Source organism: Arvicanthis niloticus, chromosome 18 (assembly GCF_011762505.2).
Source record: "Arvicanthis niloticus isolate mArvNil1 chromosome 18, mArvNil1.pat.X, whole genome shotgun sequence".
Classification (NCBI taxonomy): Eukaryota; Metazoa; Chordata; class Mammalia; order Rodentia; family Muridae; genus Arvicanthis; species Arvicanthis niloticus.
The window spans coordinates 22,629,290-22,651,632 of NC_047675.1; the positions used below are offsets into that span (position 1 = coordinate 22,629,290).

A 22,343-nucleotide genomic window follows, 5' to 3' on the forward strand; every position below is an offset into this window, starting at 1 on the left:
TGGTCGTGATAAGAGGACAGCCCAGCTTCCCAAATTACTCCACATCTGGAGGGATGGGAAGAACCAGACAAGGCCATCCAATCGTCCCACCCACCTGGACTGGATTTTGGGCAGCCTGAGGGGTGGTTTGTACAAGAACTCAGGGATGGCCCTGGAGAGAGTTGGGTAGTGGGGCCACTTTGCTTCCAGAATCTTCCCTCCATGTTCAGAGAATAAAATGCACTAGAACCTGCTGTCTTGTCTGCAGGGACAGAAAACTCTACCACAAGCCCCAAGATTGCAGGAACTGGGCTGCGGCTGGTGAACTGGGGTTCATCTGAAGTCCCCATGTCAATGCTCAATCCTAGGTCAAGTTGGAGCCTCCCTTCCATCACTCACCAGGCGGGCTGCTAAATCATCAGCAGGGTCCATCAACAGTGCTCCCAATCCGGACTCTCTGCCCCTTCCTCTCTTTGTATATTGGGCTGAGGAGAATTGAAAGGATTGGCCCTCACAGCCCAGAGCTTCCTAATCATCCAGGAAGTATCCCTGAGCTCCTCGCCACAGGGGACTCACAGCAGGTGGTAGGGACCCGGGAGAGCCCATATTGGCTTTCCTATATATAATCCCCAGCCTGGCCTGCCTCTGCTTGTGCTCTTGGGGTGATCAGAGAGGCCTTGACTCCTCAAGAAACTGCTTGATGAGCAACTCGTCTGTACTCCGCTACAACCCAAGAAATCTGTTTCCCCACCCCCTATTCCCTCAATATGCCCTTTACTAGTTCTCCAGTAATTTTTTTTAATAAGACATTCAGGAAGGTACATGAGTCACTATGATCCCCCTCAGGGTGTTTCCAGTCTCATCTGTGACACTTAGAGCTACATGCAGACCCAGGTGCCCAGGGTTCACACTCCCCTAGCCCCAACCGGAAGTCGAGGCTGCAGAAGAGGGGCAGCATGCCCTGCCATAGGCTCCATGAAGAAGAAAGGGTGGTGGGAGCCTGGCATTGGATATGTCTGAGTGTCCTGGCCAACCAGCGTGCTTCCTCTCACATTGTATTCAGAAGGAAAATAGGTCTCCTAGGGCAAGTGACTTGGCCAAGGCCACACAGCTAGGAAGTCACCATGCTGGGACCTAGTCAGACCAAGTTGGATAACTCCTGCCCTGCCTTTCCCACCTGGTACTGATGAGGGATGAGACAGGGACCGGACACCCACCCACCCCCATCTTCCTTTATTCTCTGCATCCAAGATTCCAGGACAGAGTCTCCTTTCAGACTGGGGTTGGACTGAGCCAGCCTGGCCACTTCCTCTCCTCCACTTGGCAGAAAAGCCTTTTTGTTGTGGTACACACAGAAGCCATTCTCTAGTACAGAAGGAATGGCGGGCTTCCTGTCCACCAGAAGCCCATCCTGTTCATCCCTCTGCAGGACCCTCTGTGGGAGAAGCAGGACTTTCTGCCCATGCATCCTTCAGTCCCGCCTCTGAAACCCTGGCTTTATGTCCCCACCAAACTCAACCCGAGACACCACAGAGTGTGGTGGAGAGCAGTCATCAGCCTCACTGGGACCCTGTCAGGTTACAGCAGCCTTAGCTCAACCCTCATCCCATAAAACAACAGTGATCCCAGGTAGGTTACTCATGCTTTCCAAGTCCTGGGGTTTTGCCCAAGCTCTTTCCTCCCTGAGAAGACCCTTCTCTGTCCACGTTATCCAGTCTGAATTGTACATCTTCAAGATCTGGGTGTCTCTTTCTTAGATTTCCTGCCCTCCACTCCTAATGTTGCTGAGTTCCCTCCCACATCTGGCTAACCTGGCTTTAATTCTTACTCATGGCTCAGCCTGCCTATGGTTAAGGGCACGCAGAGACCGAGCGTGCTCCATAACTTATAAACTCTGTGTCCTTGAGCAGGTCACTTGGCCTCTCCAACCCCAAAACCCTAATCTGTAGAATGGGGCTAACAGCCATGTCTAATTCAAAAAGTTACAAAGACTTGAAAGTTGTCATTAGGAAAGACACAGGAGACTCTTGGTGACGTGCTGAATTCTCCCTACTGGAAATGCTAGTGTGGGGTTGTAGGGTGGGCACTGGACAGTGTGGCTTCTCTGCTGCCTCTCCAGGGATGTTTATAGGGTCAGAGGAGCCTGAGGCAGGTGCCCGGGTGGAGAAGCATTCTGGTCCTGCTGGCCCCCTCCCAGCTGTCAGGCTCCTCACTTGCCCCACCCCAGCACCGATGCAGCTTCCCAAGTGCGAGCTCCAGCCTTAGCTCAAGTTTCTTCCCCAAGTACCCAACACCTCCCACGTCCACGTGTCTCCCCCATTTCAGGCTTCCAGAAATAGCCTCTACTCTCCCCCATTTTAAGCCAACACCCAGGCTCCTCCTGGACATCCAGTGTCATCCACGCCCAGCATACCATAGCAGGGGGCTGGGTCCTCTGAGGAATTATTCCTAGTCCCCAGACTGAGAGGGGCAGCTGAGGCCCATACCATCCACAAACCGTCCTAAAACCTGTGATCCATGGCTACTTGACCCGCTTTGATAGATGGGGATACTGAGGCCCAGAGAGAAGAAGGTTCACTGGGCCATGACTCCTCCCCTCCAGGTTTGCTTTATATTGTGTTTGAGGTAGTCTTGATCATGTGACCCAATATTGTCTCAAACTTGCAGTCTTTTTCTTAGCCCCACCCCCTACCTGAGTGCTGGGATTGCAGATCTTCAATCCCTGACTCCTGGTCTTTTAAATTATTTTGTTTTTATTTTGGGTATTATATGTAACATGTATGTGCATGAGTGGGCACCCACACTTTGAGGATCTTCTTCTCTTCCTCACGTTAGTCCTTAGTCTGTCACTGAGCTGGAATGTGTGTCAGCTAGTTGGCTGGCCGGCCAATGAGATCCCAGGTGTCTGTCTCTGCACTGTCTTGCTCCCTCTACATGTGCTGAAAATACAGGCACACGCAGCCACACCTGGGCTTTTGTGGGTGCTCTGGATGGGAACTCAGGTCCGTGTGTTTGCATAGCAATCACGCTTAGCTACTGAGCTATCTCCCCAGACCCTTTACTGATCTTGCAACAAGGTCTTCTGCTCCCTAGACATGACTCTCCCCATGAAGGGCTTCCATGTACTGGGAAGAACCCAGGCTGGTGCACTGGGAATCTAGCTCTCTCGTCGAAGGACACTTCTGTGCCCAGGGGAACAGGCACAGCTCCGAAGCCAGGGCCCTTCCTCTGTCAATGGCTTTCACCATCCAGGAGACAGCTCCTCCTCCCCCGGTCCCCCAGAGGTGCCCAGTTCTTCTGGCCTAACTCCCGGTATCCCCTTAGAGCCCAAGGAAGCACACTTTTCTAGGTCTTGAAAATTGTCTTTGGTTCAAACTGTCTACGGTGAATCTAAGCCCTGACACAGTTCCAAAGAGCCTGAACTTCTCAGAGTCCCAACACAATGTTGGTTTTCACACACACCTCCAAATTGCCCTTGCAGGCCACCCTGGAGAGGGTTTGTGGTCTTAGGTGGTTCCCAGTGAGATGGGAGCATGAGGCTCCTCCCTACGCTCTGCCACTGATATGTCACCTCTGGCTCTGAGGAAATGACTGGGTCTGTCAGCAGTCTGGGGCACTCAGTGCTACTGTAGAGGTCAGGTGACTGCCAACTCCTGACAGCACTGCCAACTGAGACCAGCCCGGGCCACCTTCCCAGGTCTTTCTCAGAGGCAGCACAGAAACTTGACAAGCGTGTTTTCACCAACCTGAGAGTTTCGGCCCCTCTCTGGGGACTGTTTGTGTTTCGGGTCATGTTATTAGCTGGCTCCACCCCCCTTTTTCCTGTGCCAAGTTGACATTCCCCAGGCCACCAGACCTCTAAGAAGTGTCAGTTCCTTCCCTGAGCTGCCCATGGAAACCTTCTGTTCCTGTTCCAGGTACTTCCATGACCTTCGTAACATTTCATCTGCTCCAGGCAGTCTGGCAAAGGCAGCAGAAGTTCAGCAAAGGACAGCAATGTGCCTAAGGTCACACAGCAAACAAGGGCTGAAGGGATATGAAAATGGACCCTGACTCAGTAAACACCTCAACCCTACTGGATGAGGATCAGGCCCTGCTGTTGACCCTCTAGCATGTGTGTTCATTCACTCAGCAGACAGGCATCTGCTGGACTCAAACTGCAGGAACCGTGGATTAAGACTCCAACCTGAGCCAGCTCCTAGCTGCTTCCAGAGTGCCCTGCTGCAGCTTGGCTGCACCCCTCCATGACAGTTGTCTGTTGCTGTTGCTGTTGCTGTTGCTGCTACAGACAGAAAGAGTCTAGTAACAACAGTGATGGTTTGGGCCCCAGTCCGACTATGTGCTTTCTGTCTCCTACTAGCTCCTGTAGTCCCAAGCCTTTCCATTAAAAATAACGAACACAATTTAAAAATTATGAACATGTAACACACACACACACACACATTGTCTTGGTCAGTGTTCTATTGCTGTGAAGAGACACCATAGCCATGGCAACTCTATAAAGGAAAACATTTCATTGGGGTTGGCTTGCAGTTCAGAGGTTGAGTCCATTGACATCATGGAGGGAAGCATGGCAGCCTGCAGGCAGACATGGCGCTGGAGAAGGAGCTGAGAGTTCTACATCCTGATTCACAGGCAATTTGAAGAGAGAGAGACACTGGGCCTGGCTTGAGCATTAGAAACCCCAAAGCCCACTCCCAATGATACAATTCTTCCATTAAGGCCACACCTCCTAATCCCTCTCAAAAGTAGTGTCACTCCCTAATGACCAGGCAGGCATTCAAATATGTGAGCCATTGGGGGCCATTCCTATCCAAACCACCACACACACACACACACACACACACACACACACAATTTAATTTTATGACTATGTTGATGTGAAATGAAGTAATGGATTGTATTCTTGTTTTTCTACTGACTAAGAAAATGTGTTTTAGGGACTGGTGAGATGGCTCATCAGGTAAAGGCACTTGCCAACAAGCCCAAAGATCTGAATTTTATTCTTGGAATTCACCTGGAGGAAGGCAAGAATGACATCTGCAGGTTGTGCTCTGGCCTCCACCTCCAACTCCCCACATACCCTCACACAATAAATAATGTTGCCTTTAAAGAGAAAGCAGGGGCTGGAGAGATGGCTCAGTGGTTAAGAACACTGACTGTTCTTCCAGAGTTCAATTCCCAGCAACCACTTGATGGCTCACAACCATCTGCAATAGGATTTGATACCCTCTTCTGAAGACAGTGACAGTGTATTCATATACATAAAATAAACAAGTCTATAATAAAGAAAAGAAAGGCCATCAGGACCAGTAACTGTGTGTGTGTGTGTGTGTGTGTGTGTGTGAGAGAGAGAGAGAGAGAGACAGAGAGAGAGAGAGAGAGAGAGAGAGAGAGAGAGAGAGAGAGAGAGAGAGAGAGAGGTTTCCAACTGTTCCAAGGGGTTCTGGAAATGTTATGAACCTGCTGGCCATGCTGAGTTCTGTGGCAAGGTTTGCTATATGTGGGCCCTTACAGTGTCCACAAAAGAGACAACGCCCACCCCATAACCAGCTCCTCACCTTGTGTCAACCCAGTAGTAGGGAGGCAGGAAGAAGTGGTTTTCTTGTTTGGCCTGCTTTGGGGTTCTTTTTTAGAGAAAGTCTTACTATGTAGCCCAGGCTGGCTTCAAACTTGGGATCCTCCAGCCTAGGCTTCCTGAGCATGCCTGGCTTAGAAGTTTGAATGGCTTTGGAGGCGGACAGGGAAGGCTGGGGAGCGGGGGGGGGGAGGACTGCACACATTCCTTAGGATGAACACTTTCTTTTCCACCTCTATATTTCAAAGTTTTCCATTTTAATTATTTTTTTTCTATAATAAATGGGAGTGGATTTTTAAACGTTTCGAATGTTCTAGATAGTTTGCAAGGGAGTTCCACACTTCTCTCCCTCTGTTATATACCCTTCTCACCTCTGGCTGTAGTCCATCCAAAGAGATCATGTGTATTGCAAGAAAGAGACATGACATCCTGGTCTTCCCTATCCCTGTCTGGGTTTGGGGTTTGTTTTGACTTGGTTTTGGCTTTTCTTTTCTTTTCTTTTCTTTTTTCCTCTTTGGTCTATATTCTCCTGCATAAATTTGTCTTGTCTTAGTTTTTTCAAAAACATTTTGTTTCCTCTTTAGATTTGTGTAAGTGACGAGTGTCTTGTCTGCGTGTATGTATGTGCCCTTTGAGCAGAGAGGTCAGGAGAGGGCAAGCAGACCCGCTGAAATCAGAGTTACAGATGTTTATAAACCATCATGTGCCGGGAACTGAACCTGGGACCTCTACAAGGGCAGCAAGTGCGCCTTACTACTGAGCCATCTCTCCAGCCCCTTGTCTTGTTTATAAAATGATTTTCAGTCATCCACTGGATGGATATGCTCAAATTAGCATTTGGGCATTTCTGTTTGTTTTTTTGTTTTGTTTTTTTGAGACGGGGTTTCTCTGTATAGCCCTGGATATCCTGGAACTCACTCTGTAGACCAGGCTGGCCTCAGAAATCCACCTGCCTCTGCCTCCCAAGTGCTGGGATTAAAGGCGTGTGCCACCACTGCCTGGCATATTTGGGCATTTCTAATAGTCTTTTTTTTTTTTTCCTATGCTGGAATATTAATTAGGTAAGCTTTTTTTTTTTTCCTATCCAAAACAATTCCTTGGAGGAGTCCCTATCAGCCTGAGTTCTCATACAAGCACTGCCCTTACCTGACATTTCCTGGTTCTTTATTTTAAACAAGGAAGTACTATTTGAAGAAGGCACAATAGCCTGAAATGACCTCAGTAATTTCTAATTTGGGTGCTGGTGGCAGTCACCCAGAAGAACTCCTTGGGGTGGGGGGAGGTAATGTTATTAAATTCAGATGTAGACATTTTCTTCCCCTGGAGCTGTGATTTATCAAGCAGACACTGAACAGTCCTTCAGAGTAAGGAAGTACCTAGTGATGATTACTCCCTCTCACATGTGTCCCTGCAACAAGGACAGGCCCCGCTCCAGGAGAAAATGCTGGTCTAAGAAAAAATCTTCTATCTGCATATGGAATGCTGCAAAACACTTAAAAAAAAAAAAAAAAAAAAAAAAAAAAAAAAAAAAAAGACTGCCAGGAAAACATTCATAGATGACTTGGCCATTATTTTACTTAGAAACAACATCTCAGCAACCAGTAAGAAGATGAAAACACGGGTGGTAGTAGCACACACTTTTAGTCCCAGAACTCTGGAAGCAGAGGCAGGAAGGTTTTTGTGAGTTCAAGGTCAGCCTAGTTTGCAGAGATAGGTCTAGGACAACCAGAGCTACACAAAGAAATACACATACACACACACACACACACACACACACAAGATAAAAACACACATCTAACTTGAAAGATTAGCTGTCAAGCAAAGAGAAATTAAGACAACACGATACCATAGCAATAGATCTACTAATTTCTAAAGTACAAAAGATGGCAATCCTAAGTGTTGGCATGGCTACAAGGCAGCCAGAACTCTCATACAGTGGTGATGAGGACTGAAACAGCAGGAAACGCTGGAACCACAGCTCAGGCAGAACGCTCACCTAACATATAAAAGGTCTTCTTTTTATACTCAGCCTGAAAGCAGTACACAATAAACCAGTATAAACCGAAAAGAAACTTTATAACATCCAAAATTCATTTGGCATCATTTGTCCAAACTAAACATGAGATAGCACATGCCAGGCAGCTTTATTTAACCAAAATACATGTATGTATGGGGCCTCTTCCTTTTTTCTCGGAGGTTGTTGGCCACCAGTCTGAGAGGAAAAAAAAAAAAAAGAGGTAGTTTGGATGGCTGTGAATGATCTCTGGAGGACACTGTAGTGAGATGAGTCTACTTTATTTATTGTTTCAGGGATAGGGCTGGGGTTTTAGGGGCACAGGTGAAAAGGGATAATTGGTCATAACATCAAGCAAGTGAGAAGGGCTGATTGGTTATAGAACAGCACCTAATTATCATGTGGGCAGGAAGCCAGAGCGGGCTGTGTGTGCTGAGCTATGCAGCCTTGCAGAAAGCTCTGTACAAGGTCATTTTTCAGCCAAGGCCAGCCAAGGCCAGCCACCTGTGTTCAGGGACACTCTTCCAGACAGAGGCAGGGACAGAGAAGCTCCACTAAGAAAGGGAGTCTGCCATTTCGTGCCAAGTTCAGAAAGCCATCCGGTCATGGGGGACTGCTCCCTTAATAGCGAGGTTCTCTAACATATATGTTCATGAAAAGGCAAGACTTGGGTAGTCATATAGTATACCATTGGGACAACTAAATATTGCCAACAAACCAACTGTTCATTATATGTACACAAAGGCATACTCTACAGTCCTGAAAATGGACAAACTGAAACTTAATGTAAAGACTCAGAGGAATCTCAAACATGTGAGCAAAGGACCTGAGAGTGAAGGGGAACCATGGCTTCTTATGCATAAAGCTATCCCAGCTTCTCCTCCGGTCACAGATGCAGCTCCTGAAATGACCTCAGAGCCTGGAGAAACTGAGAAAGGAGAACAGGATTAATGGCCCTAGTCTAGAAGCCAGGGCCACCACTCAGTTGTGAGGCAGCCAAGGAGCACTCACAGATCCCACTTGGACTGAATACCAAGCAAGACACCGAGGCTCCAAGTTTCAACCACACAGCCCACTCTGCTATTCTATCCTGGTGGGATTATGTATGGTAACCAGCAAGCCAAGAGCAAAATAGGGTGAGGTAACCTCCAAAAGATTCTACTGCCGGTTGCACCCCAAACTGGGCCAAGTTCTCCAGGTTGTATCTAAGATTCAAAAGCACAGGCCAGAAGCAGCCAAAAGATGGCAACCACTCACAGGTGGCTGCCAACGGTCAAATGGTTAAATACAAGGGGTCAGGCCATACCAGGGTATAACATAACGGTGCTCATAGTTTGGCATAAAGGGAGTGAAGTTTCTTATCCATGCTCCAACATGAATGAACCTTGAAAATGTCATGCTAAGTGAAATGAGTCACATGTGCGGGGGCAGAATCACACACATCCTTTAGGGTGAGCAAATTCAAACAGTAGGCTTAAGGTTAATAAGAGTTGGATATGGTGATGCATGCTTATAATCCAAGCATGTGGGAATCTGAGACAGGAGGATTACAAGTTCAAGGCCAGACTGGAATAATAATGAGACTTTAACACACACACACACACACACACACACACACACACACTGGGGGGGGGGAATAATTAGATCATAATTGTTCAATGAAATATGGCAGAAAGGACTATGTTTCCTTCTTAGAGACCTATGTTATTTTTATTTATGAGTACGTGTATATCTGTACATGTGTGCGTGTGTCCAAGAAGGCCAGAGGAGGGTGTTAGATGTCCTGGAGCTGGACTTACAGGCGGTTATGAGCCACTCAATGTAGATACTGGGAACTCAATTCTGGCCCTCTGCAAGAGAAGCAATATTCTTAACTCCTAAGCCATCTATCTTTTCAGTCCTGCAAACTACATGTCTGAAGTGATGGGTTTTTTTGTGTTTTTTGTGTTTGTTTGAGACAGGGTTTCTCTGTGTAGTCCAGGCTGGCCTCGAACTCAGAAATCCGCCTGCCTCTGCCTCCCAAGTGCTGGGATTAAAGGCGTGCACCACCACTGTCTAGCGGGAAGGACTCTTTAAGGAGCTGGCTACTAAGAGTTTGACCACGCTCCAGTGAGTGAGTATATGGGCAACACAAGTAGGGCTTGGTGTATTTGTGTGTGTGTGTGAGCTCGCGCACAAGGGTGGGAAGGTGGACCAGGGAGGAATGGGAAACCAGTGGGATTGGAGGGCATTGTTAGACAATCCAAATAATCAATAAAAATATTATGTTGGAAAAAAGAAAAGAATACGGGGGGGGGGGGGGGGGGAGAGGGGATGTAGCCCAGTAGTGGCAGAGCTCTTGCTGAGTGTGTGTGAGAATACAGCATGAAGACACTTGTATTACACAATTGTCATTGTCATCATTCTGTAGAACAATCCTCATCTCAACAAATGGAAGCTCTATTCTTCTACCACCTCCCACTCCCCTTCCCCCAAACCCCTGGCAACTGCCATTCACATTCTCCGATGTTTCTCTGTGAATATGATTATTCTGGGTACATCTTGTAAGTGGACTCATACAATATTTCTTCTCTTGCTGGCTGGATTGTTTCACTTAACAGAACGTGGTAGCATATGTGAGAATTCCCCTCCTTTTTCAAAGCTAAGTAATATTCCTTTTTGTAGACATACCACATTTTGTTTACCCATCAGTGTACATATTTGCTTCTACCCTCTGGATACTGCAGGAAGTGCTGTTTCTGAACACCGGTATCCAGGATCCCTGAACCCAAGCTTTCAATTCTCTCTGGTCTATGCCCAGAAATGAAATTACTGGATTATACTGAAAATCCCCTGTTAAATTACCAAGGAAATACCTTACTGCTTACAATACTGACTGCATCGTTTTGCATTCATACCAACAGTGCAAAGGTTTCCAGTTTTCCCACCGTCTCTCTGGTGACTGGTATTTTTCTTTTCATTTGGACAGTGGTCCCCCCCTCACTGAACAGATTGTTGATCTTGAGATCTCTGAGCATAGAAGAATGTCATATATTCAGAAAATACTTCCTAGCATCCATGGACAGCTATGTGGAATGAAACTCTGGGCTACAGAGTGTGTGCATTCTAAAGTGACAACCTATCCCCCATCCCCTGAGGGGGCCACACCTCACTGCCACCTACCATAGGGCAGAGATCCCATTTCTGTGGGTGAGCACAAGCAAATGCTCTCATGGGCTAACTATCCCTTCTGTCCTCACCGAGTCAGGAAGGTAAGGCAACCTCTGCTTAGCTCTGAGCCATCTCACACACACACACACACACACACGCACACGCACACGCACACGCACACGCACACGCACACGCACACACACACACACGGCTAAACCTCTGAGTTTCTCCTTGCAGCATATCCCCCCCCCTCCCCAAACCACCACGAAGGCTCCGAAAAGTTTTCTCAACAGCTGTCCCCAGGTTTGGAATGTTTTGGGCTCCTGCCTGCACTGTGTCTTAACAGGAGCCACCCAATGAGTCACCTTTGGAGAATCCATGGAGCAGCTGCAGCTCCCTGCCACACTGCAGTTCGGACATCCCCAGAGGGAAGCCTGAGGTAAGGATTCCTGGGAAGGTGCCATAGTTCATTCCTGATGATCTGAGACAGGAGCCTAGGAGTGGGAAGGGAAAGGCAGATGAAAACGGAGGACATGTTACCTAGCTGTTGACTATGGGGGTAAAGGGAGATTTGTGCCACTGGTGCAACCTGGGAGATTACTTGTATCTAGCACTATTTTGCTCATTGAGACTCCAGAATGTTTTAAAAAAATAAAAAACTATCTTCACACTAGGGATGATGATGCATGCCTTTAATCCCAGCACTCAGTGGGGATAAGATAGGCAGATCCCTGAGTTCAAGGCTACCCTGGTCTACAGAACAAAGTCCAGGATAGCCAGGACTACATAGAGAAAACCCTGTCTCAAAACACCAAATAAAATTAAATTAAAATGTTGCCTTCATTAAGGTTATGTTCCGGTAGAAAAATCAATAAATGTCCACAAATCAGCCAAGTATAGACGTGACATTCGCCTGAGAGCGAGGAGAGAGGTGTGCACGTGTGCATGTGTGTGTGCTTTACACAGTGATGCCAGGAAACACTGGAGGAAAAGCCGGAGAGAGGTTGAGGAGTGCAGAGGATTGAACGATGTCCCTGGGGAGACTGGACCCAATTCCTGATGCCCCAGCATTATTTGGTAAAGGACTCTGGAATATATGGGATCTCAATTGAGACTGTCCTGAGTTATCCAAGTTGCCCCAGACCCAAATGACAAATGTCTTCATGACAAACATCCAGAGTGATGAGACACCTGGTCTTCACTTGCTTTTCGGGTTTCCTATCAGACATAAAGAGAGTGTGAACAAATAGAATCTAAGTTTCATTGTCGTTAAGGAAAATAAGAATGTGTTCCATTGTTCGGAGGGGAGCGTGTGCAGCTCGAAGCAGGTGTGGGTCCCAGGTTGCTAACAGGTTGGCCGGTGCGTTGTTCAGAGAAGCGTCTGTGTACGGAATGCATGGGCAAGGTTTTCAGGCTGCCAAGTGCACTAGCATTAGGAATGTGTTCTGCCCCAAACAAGCAAACCTTAGGTTACCATGCTATTCTTTATGCTCGCCTGCCTCAGAGCGCTGCTTGGAAAAGCAGAACTTGTCAGCAATGAACTTGTCATTCAGAAAAGTTCCCAGTGCAGTGTTAACTGCATGGCCTGTTTCTCCTCTCTGCTTAGCTGTATCTTTACTGTTCTAGGGGACCGCCTCCAGCTCCCGAATAAGGACGCGGAGATTTAACTGTACTTATTATAAGCTTTAGACACAATAGCTAGGCAGATTCTCAACTATTCTAACCCAACAATACTAGCCTGGCCTACGTCCCACCACATGTTAGCTGTCCATCCTAGTCTTGTCCTGGCCGTTGTCAACTCCTGTGCCTCCTGTTCCCACCTAAGACCCTCTCTTTCAGTCTAGAAGTTCTGCCTTAACTCTCCAGTCCAGCTATTGGCTATTCAGCTCTGTTTGACCATAGATGTTGGAGAACAATATTTACAAAATACTAAGGCAGGATATGCTTCATAATAATGATGATAACAACATCCAGCCTGTAAACAGATCTCTGCCGGCACGGAAATCAGCATTTGAATAATACAAGGGTAATTTTGTTTTGTTTGTTTTTCGAGACAGGGTTTCTCTGTGTAGTCCTGGCTGTCCTGGAACTCACTCTGTAGACCAGGCTGGCCTCGAACTCAGAAATCCACCTGCCTCTGCCTCCCAAATGCTGGGATTAAAGGCATGCGCCACCAGTGCCCGGCTTACAAGGGTAATCTTTACACAGTGCACAAAAGCATCACTCCAACAGCTTAAGTGAAACATGAAATGGAAAATGTAAACTGAGGAAGGGCCGAGTGGACTGGGAAGAGTCTTGGCATGCCTGGTTTTTGCGGAGGAGACTCATGAAGAAATCAACTGTTGGGAACCCAGGTGCTGGCAAAGTGCTGAGCAGATGGCTGAAGAGCTGGGAGCAGGACTCAAACCTGCTCAACCATCCCAAGGCTAAACAAGGGATAGCCTTGACCTGGGCACAGCCTTTGCTTAATGGCATAGATCCCTGCCACACAGGGAGACCCACAGGTTGTGATGTTGTTCTATTGGCAGAAACATTACCACCTGGGGCAGCAAAGGATGAAGACAAAAGAAAATATGGGAAGGCTGCTGGATTCCAAAATGTGTCCAGGCAGGAACTGGGCTGATTAGCCATGAGCCTGGCAGCATAGTAACACTGCCCTGCTGGGCATGGGTTCTACCTGATAGTTACTCTTCTGGTCACTCCGAAGCAACTTCACAGCTTCCAAGTATCTCAGAACATCATGGCAGGAAAGACATGGAAGTTGATCAGAAGGCAGAGATAGCTAGCTGCCCAGAAAAACAGACTGTAACTTTCAAAAGCCCACTCCTGGGGGCCAACTTCCACCAGCTAGGCCCCAGTTCCTAAAGGCTCCACAGACTTCACAATAGCACCACAGTCGTGTGACAGACAGCTCAATCAGTAAAGGCACCTGTCGTGCAAGGCTGAGTTTGATCTCTGGGCTCACATGGTGGAAGAAGAGAACCAACTCTCACAAGTTACCCTCTAACCTCTACTTGCATGCTGTCACACCCACCCATACCCTCTGTACTAGCCGGTTTTGTATCAATTTGACACAAGCTGGGATTATCACAGATCAATCAAGGGGGGGAAGGCCCAGCCCATTGTGGGTGGTGCCATCCCTGGGTTGGTAGTCCCGGGTTCTATAAGAAAACAAACTGAGCAAGCCAGGGGAAGCAATCCAGTAAGCAGCACCTCTCCATGGCTTCTGCATCAGCTCCTGCCTCTAAGTTCCTGCCCTGTTTGAGTTCTTGTCCTGACTTCTATGGTGATGAACAGCAATGTGGAAGTGTAAGCTGAATGAATAAACCCTTTCCTCCCCAACTTGCTTCTTGGTGATGACGTTTTGTGCAGGAATACAAACCCTAAGACACCCGTAAAAAAAGGAAGTACATATCATTTTTAAAATTCCAAAACAGGACTCAGCAGCTAAGAGTGTTTACTGGCTTCTCAGAGTACCAGAGCTCAGCTCTCAGCATACGTGTTACAAACATGTTACAAACACATGTAACTCCAGCTTCAGGAAATCCAACTCTGGCCTCTGGCCTCTGTAGGCAACTGCACTCATGTACACACACACACACACACACACACACACACACACACACCATAAATAAATAATGTGTTTTTAATATCCCAAAAGAATACCACAGCTAGGGACCAAGTGACTCTGGGGACATTACATATCCAAGTCTTAACAGCTAGGAGTTCTCTTAGTCCTTCTACCTCCCCTTAGGATGGAAATGTCTGTCATGTGATGTTCCACCATGGTATTTTGGAAGCATGAAACACATCTTTTAGATTTCTTGGTTCATACGTGGAGAGGAATTCTCCTCAGGATGGACTGAACCCAGATTCTCACCCATGCCTCCAGTAGATAATGAGAAATACTTTCTTCTTTGTTTCGTTGATTGGTTTGGTTTTAGTTCGGTTTTTTGTTTGTTTGTTTATTTGTTTGTTTTTTGTTCTTTGTTTTTCGAGACAGGGTTTCTCTATGTAGTCCTGGCTGTCATCTCAGAGTGAGTCCTGGAACTCACTCTGTAGACCAGGCTGGCCTCGAACTCAGAAATCCGCCTGCCTCTGCCTCCCAAGTGCTGGGATTAAAGGCGTGCACCACCACCGCCCGGTGGTTTTAGTTGTTTTGATTTTTGAAACAAAGTCTCATTCTATAGCCCAGGCTGTCCTAGAGGTCACTATGTAACCCAGGCTGGTCTGGAACCAGTGATGATTCTCCTGCCTCAGTTTCCCCAGTGCTGAATTTACAGACCTGCATCATCATGACTAGTTGTGAGAAAAACATCTTTAAATGAAAATTTGAATTTGGTTTGATGCTCAAATGGATTAAGATTTGAGGGTGATGATACGTGGGATGGATGCATTTCCTTTGGTGGATTTTGAAGAACCAGGAAGTGGACTGTAGTGACTTGAATGATGGCCCCTTTGCGTCCGCCCCTGGAACCTGTGTATGCAGTCAGATGTGGAAAGGTTCTTATAGATGCCATTAAGTATCTGAGATGGGCTCATCCTTGATAATCCAGGTGGGTCCCAAATACAGCATTTGTCCTTATAAGAACAGCGTAAACCTGGTGGTGAGGGCACATGCCTTTAATCCCAGCACTCTGGAGGCAAAGGCAGATGGATCTCTGAATTCAAGGCCAGCCTGGTCTACAGAGCAAGTTCCAGGACAGCCAGGGCTATACAGGAAAAACCTTGTTTTAGAAAAACTAAAGCAAGCAAGCAAGCAAACAAACAAAAGAGTAGCCTGAAGGAGAGCTGGGGGTGCAGCTCAGGGGAAGGTAGAGGATGTGCTTAGCACATTCTTGGGGGGAGGGGGATGCAAGAGAAAGAGTTGGAGGCAGGGACAGAAAAGGGAGTGTTATGTGACATCAGAGGCAGCCATGAGGCGGGAAATAACATGCAGAGCCTCCAGACTTTGGAAGACACTGGTGTTTTCTCTCAGAGCCTTTGGAAGGAAAATGGGATGAAGTCTGGGGAAGTATGCCCCCAGAAAGGAAGTTGCTAAAAGAGAAAGGCTCAGGTGTACAAACAGCAGGGGCCAGAGCAGTGGGAGCAGGCTGGACAGGGAGAGAAGTGTGGAGTGTGAGAGCAGAGCCTCAGATGCCCTGTGACTGAGACAGAGGACTGGAGAGGACTCTGAGCTCGGAGAGCAGACTCCCAGTCTAAGTAAGCAAAGCCACGAAGGCACCATCACAGCCACCAACCACATTAACTGTCACTCGTGGTGCTGTAGTCTTCTGCCTCCCTCCTAAACCATCAACTTCTCTCCTCTCTCTCTCTCTCTCTCTCTCTCTCTCCCTCCCTCCCTCCCTCTCTCTCTCTCTCCCTCTCTCTCTTTCTCTCTCTTTCTCTGTCTCTCTCTCCTCCTCTTCCTCCTCCTCTTCTTCCTCTTCCTTCTTCTTTTCCTCTTCCTCCTTCACTCTCTCTTCTCCTGTCTGTCTGTCTGTCTGTCTGTCTGTCTGTCTGTCTCTGTCTCTCTGTTTCTCTCTGTGTGTATGTGATAGCATCTAACTTCAATAATCAAAGAGTTTCTACAAAATTAACAGGAAAACCAGAAACAAATCAGGTAAGCTAAAAAAAAAAAAAAAAGCACAAGTGTTTAACAGATATGAGGAGTGTCTGGCTTCATTCTCAGGGAGATTTGTGCAGACGTTACTCAGAACAAAGCCATAGGCAGCCTGGATGCTTATCAACAAGCTCTAGGCTAGTATTCAACAATAAAACCAGCAGAGTAGCCAGGCAGCGGTGGAGGTGCTCGCCTTCAGTCCCAGCACTCGTCAGGCAGATCTCTGAGTTGAGGTCAACATAGAACCTGATCTACAGAGCAAGTTCCAGAACAGCCAGGGTTACACGGAGAAACCTTTTCTTGAAAAATAAAAAAGAAAAAGAAAAAAAGAAAACCAGCGGACCATGCATCAGCATGGGCAAATAGCACAGATGTGGTGAATGAATGGGCCAGACACAAACAGGGCACACTATATGATGTCACGTGTCATGTTCCCACTCTGTACTTTCCTGATGTTCGTGTTCTGTATCACGGTGGCATTTGTATAATCGATCAAGTGATACACATAAGACCACATTTACCCTATGCAAAATGTACCTAGGGAGGGGATGAAAAGAAACCAGAAAGAAATGCTGGACTAGTTCATGCTATGCCATGTTTAGAGGTGAAACTTGCTTTGAATACAAACATGAGAGCAGATACTTGTTAAAGGAAGTCTCCAGGCCGGGCAGTGGTGGCGCATGCCACCTTTAATCCCAGCACTTGGGAGGCAGAGGCAGGCCTATTTCTGAGTTCGAGGCCAGCCTGGTCTACAGAGTGAGTTCCAGGACAGCCAGGACTACACAGCGAAACCCTGTCTCGAACCCCGCCCCCCCCCCCAAAAAAAGGAAGTCCCCAAAACCTTGAAGCCAGACGGTATTTACACCTGTTCTTACTACATTACTTGGTGCTGTAAGAAGGGTCAATCAAGGGTGTAGCAATGACAGTAAGATTCTCTCTGGTGTGCATGAAATTGCCAGAAGAGCTGGGGCTGCCTGATGTACCCGGAAGGGGGACTGTCCTGTAGGTGTCAGGGCCTTTATGACATCAGCCTTTCCTTCCTCTTCTCACGGTCTCAACCTTTACATTTGATGTAAACAACTCTGTATCCTGTTTTCCCAACAGCCTTCTATCCAAATTCCCCCACCCATTTAAAAGTTCATGCTAAAGATATAAAATATCTTCTCCTATAGGATATGGTGCTCTGCGCTCTGTTTGTTTGATTTTATTTTATATTTTATGACAACAAAGATCACTGTAGAAAAAAATAGAAGCACAGAAAAACACAAAGAAATCCCTAGTAGCACGATGTCCTGATGTTTTGTGGACCACCTGACTTTTTCCTGGGCTTCCAGTTCACACTGGAACACTGGAAATATATTTTCTTGGGCACTTTTAGATTTCTTTAACTATTCATTTAATGTGTGTGCACTAAATGAACATATGGGTATGCGTGAACACGTGCACACACACGCACACTCAGCATGCATAGGGAAGTTGGCTCTCTCTTTTCTCTATGTGGTTCCTGGGACCCGAACTCAGTTCGTTAGATTTGACAGTAGGCACCTTTTTATCCACTGAGCCATCTTGCCTGCCCTTGTGTGCGACACTGAGGTTCTATAGGACACTGAGTTGTGTTGTCTGCCTTATGATTTTTCTGGGACATGCACTTTTCAAAGTTCTCGGTTCTCTCATAAGGGCCGCATCCTGGGTCCACTGTTGTGGTGCAGGTGCAGGTGCAGGTGCAGGTGCAGGTGCAGGTGCAGGTGCAGGTGCAGGTGCAGGTGCAGGTGCAGGTGCAGGTGCAGGTGCAGGTGCAGGTGCAGGTGCAGTCTGCTCTTCCTGCATCCTTTGGTTAACTTAGGATGAGAACACCGAAGGTGTGCAGGTTAGTGTGCTTAGAGGCCTGGCAGAAGTACCCAGGGATTGTAGAAAGAGCCTGTTCCTGGGCCAGGCCTGGCTGCCTCATCACCTCCTGCTATGACCTGTTGTCAGAGCTCAGCAGGGAGGTGTTCACTGTCCCCTTGCTCTTCTGCTGCCTGTTTCAGCTCCTCGTGGACTGTCCTGAGCTATCCCCAAGGTGAGGTTGAGTCTTGAATGTCCCTGAAGGTTGTGGTAAGAAGTCTTACTTCGAGGAGAGAGGCACTTGGCCCCAGTTGCATCCTCAATCCAGTCCTGTGCCTAAAGGAAGCCCCTGTGCACTGGGCCTCATTGTGTTTCAGGATTTCCGTTTCCTGACCGCCTAACCTATTTATGGGCCACAATAGTTCCTTCCCTGGGGAGCTCTACTGTACTGGGCCCAACTGATGGAGCCTCTGCACAGGTCCAGCCTGGGCTTGGCCCAAGGAAGAGACAATAAGTGGGTTTTTACTTATTTTACATGCAACATTATACATTTGACATTCTCCTACCTCCCTTACCCAACCCTTCCCCCTAGCTGTAGGCCCACACACTGCTCAGACATACCTGTCTTTTCCTGCCCCAGGACCTTTGCTTTTGACATTTTAAGGACATGCCTAGGGGAACATGGGAAAACCACTGTTCCAAGAGGCAGACATCATAGAAAATGTGGCTTGTGCTTAAGTTAATAAACAAAGAAACAAACGTGGTAGAGCAAAGATTCCAATGAATTGATCCCAGAGCTGAAAAAAAAAAAAAAAAAAAGAACAAATAACTATCAACAGATGCAGGCCCTTGTTCCTGCAATACCTTCATCCCTCAAGGTGCGTTCTAAGTGGGTAGATGATGGGTGAATGGATGGTAGAAGGTGGATAGGGGGGATCCCGTATGGAGAGAACAGAAATCCTCTGGAGAAAGAGTGTGGAGTGGAACGGGCTGGGAAAGGTGACCTTGAAGAAGGGGCCCTGTTCTTGCTGCTCCGTGGCCTCTGCTGGTGGCCTTAGGGTTGAGCAACAAAGGCTTAGGTCATTCAGACATCAGGCGAATGTTTATATAAGGGAGGGAGACAGAAGAAAGTAGAGACAGGCTGGAGACAGCCACATCCCTTTGGCCAAGCTTAGATGGAGGTGATCATACCTAAAGATGGGTCATGAAAAAGAGAAATGTTCAGACAGAAATGTTCCAATGTCTCCACGCAGATGAGCCCTGAGGAAGGCTGGGACCCTGTGGTGAGTTTAAGGCTGGCGAGAAAGAGAGAAGAAAGGGTGTCTGGTTAACAGTGTCTATGCCTGGACACAAGGCAGGCAGTTGGAATCCCAGCCTTACCTATATATTTTGTAGCTTTAAACCAAGTGCTGGGACCCCAGGCTCCCCAAACAAATAACAAGGGTCTGGCCAGATGTTTATGGGGATGCTTTGAGTTGGCACAACGTGCAGATCACACCCAGTTAAAAAAGGACCATAGCTCTATCACAGGCTCAGAGGAGCCACTCCCCAAGGGCCAGGAGTTGAGGGCTTAGAGCCCTGGAGGAAGGGAATTCTGTGCTATCTCTGAATTATCTTTGTGCAGCCTTGAACTGGAGAAGATACCCATGGCCTTGTCATAAATCAATTAGACCTGGGGTCTGACCTCAGGTTGGCCAGGGACAGACGAGGGGCAGTTGACATTCTGGAGCCTCCGTCTCCTCCTAGGGGACAATAACAGCCCCTGCCTAGAGTGTACACATGTCCAGGGACCCAGGGGCATTGCCAACCCTTCCTGCCTTGCTTGGACATGAACACCAACCCTTAAGGAATAGGCAAGTGCTGTCCTCACACCACAGATGGAAAAACCAGGCCCCAAGCTTGTGTGTGTGTGTTGGGGGGGGTGGGGGGGGATGCAGCCATCTCTTCCAAGGATAGCTGAAGCTGGAGAGTTGAAAAGCACCCTGAGCAATACGACATGATCCCGGTCTCCAAAACTCAACAGCTCTAAAGAATAACCGTTCCTGGCCCCAAATAATAAACCCAGAGCCACAAATAGTCAACGTAGCCCTGTTTTCTCCTCAAAACCTGCTTCTGTCTCAACCATGGCCATTGATGGTCATGGGCAGACTGGCTTTATTTCTCACAAGCACCTGAGATCTGTCAGCTGCAGAAGCACGTGTGTGTGTGTGTGTGTGTGTGTGTGTGTGTGTGTGTGCATAGTGTGCATAGTGCGCGCACACACACACACACCTGTGATTACATGCTCACATCTCTATCACGTTTGTACCCATCATATGACACATTCATATACATGTGTATGTACATACATTTTTTTTTTCCAAGACAGGGTTTCTCTGTATAGCCCGGGCTGTCCTGGAATTCACTCTGTAAACCAGGCTAGCCTCGAACTCAGAAATCTGCCTGCCTCTGCCTCCCAAGTGCTGGGATTAAAGGCGTGCACCACCACTGCCCGGCATGTACATGTAGTCTTATACTCACATATGCCTGATACTTCTGCACACTCCTGAACATACTTGCATGCCTGCCCCAAACTGCCGGCATCCAGGGCCCAGTGCTCAGGATGGAGTGCTTGCTACAGGGAGACCAGGGTTTGTCCTGGGGAAGAAGAAAGGAAAGTCGAGGTGGAGACAGAGACAGTGGGGAGTGGGTGTGTGGGCAGGAGGGGCAGCAGCCAGCTAGCTGCTTGTTCCATGAAAGCAATCAGATTTTCCCTGGAAATACCCAGGCAGCTCCTGCCCTCCACCCCTCTTCTCCAGTGGCTTTTTCCTGATTTTCCTGGAACAGGGGGAGTGGTAAAGACCCACTTGGGCACAGGCGCACGCTGACCTCACCATTTGGTTTATTGGAAGAGCCCCTTACCCTGCCTGCCCTGCGCACTAGCACAGCTCTGGCTGGAACAGAGACAGAGTTGCTGAGCCGCGTGCTGCCAAATCACAGAAGCAGTCCATACCCTTGAAGAGTCATGGTGGATAGTCCCCTGCGGGGGGGGGGGGGGGGGGGGAGAGATGGGCTGCTTCATTGGGAGGAGGGGACCTTCCCTGCAGACCTTGTCTTGGAGAGAAGCTCCTACTTGTATCTAACTGAACCTATTTGTGTGGCTCCTTCCCCTGTCCTCCAGGAGCCTTGCTTGCATCTTCTCTGGCCAGCGGAACAGAATGGGTCAGGATAGGCTGGCTGGAAGATTTGGCCCCTGCATAGACCCCATTTCCAGCTGTGGCTCCTGCTCAGACTTCCTGCCCCCATCCCCACCCCAGCTCCTCATTTCCTCCCTTTCCTCTCCTTTCTTTCCCTTCTCCACTCTAACCCCCATCCCGTCCCCGTCCGCATCCCTCCCCATACCCCCCCCCCCCCCAGCCTCTTGGGCTTTCTCCTTCCTTTCCTGTCCCTGATGCTTTCTGGCTTTTTCCTCTCTTTTCCTTCCACAGCTCTCAGAGTAGCTCATCCACCCTACTCCCGCAGGCCAGGCACGGTGGCTCCCACAGCTGCTACCTGGGCTGTGTCCTGAGCCGGTCCCCATTGCTCCCCGCTGTCCTCCCCACCCCCCACCCCCCACCCCACCCCCCAGTTACCTCCTTCTGATTGTGGAAGGCTATTGACTCCTGATGTGGACAGACCTGCAACCCTCTCCACGAGCCTTTGCGAGGCTCCGTCTCAGCTACAGATCCCTCCCTCCACTCCACCAGGACCCTGGCCTTGGCAGCTATCCCTGGCTTCTGCCTAGGAGACTTTCAATTGGCCCCACGTAATACATGCTTCGTAAAGGTGACGTTCTCACATCCCTTCTGAATCATCATTGTTACTATTATTATTGGACAATTCCATATATCAATGTAATGGATTTTGGTCATTTTACCCATTACCCTGTCTCACCTCCGCCCTCTTCTACTGAGCCCCTTTTCATAAGCCTCCTCCTATTTTGATGTCTATGTGTGTGTCCTGAGAGCGGGTCACTGAATTTAACTAGTGTTGCCTACACGAGCACCCACCGGGGTTATTTACTGGAAAACAGGCATCTTATCGGTGGCTATGTTACTAAAGAAAATGCCACCCCTCCCCCCAGTCACCATTAACTGCCAATAGTTCCTCAGGAAAGGGTGCGGGGCTCATGAACCCCTCCCTCATCCTTGATGAAATGTTTCCAGGGCCAGTTAGCA

At 48.2% G+C, this 22,343-nt stretch overlaps 1 long non-coding RNA gene across 1 annotated transcript; it reads right to left on the reverse strand.

Annotated features, from left to right (window-relative positions):
* Window positions 1–7,833: 7,833 nt before the first annotated feature.
* On the reverse strand, window positions 7,834–21,884 carry LOC143434957 (uncharacterized). Its single transcript, XR_013104853.1, has 4 exons — window positions 21,759–21,884; window positions 20,668–20,784; window positions 11,087–11,215; window positions 7,834–8,499 (listed from the first exon to the last, which is right to left on the reverse strand). It is a non-coding gene; the product is annotated as an uncharacterized LOC143434957 (long non-coding RNA).
* Between the last annotated feature and the right edge of the window lie 459 nt (window positions 21,885–22,343).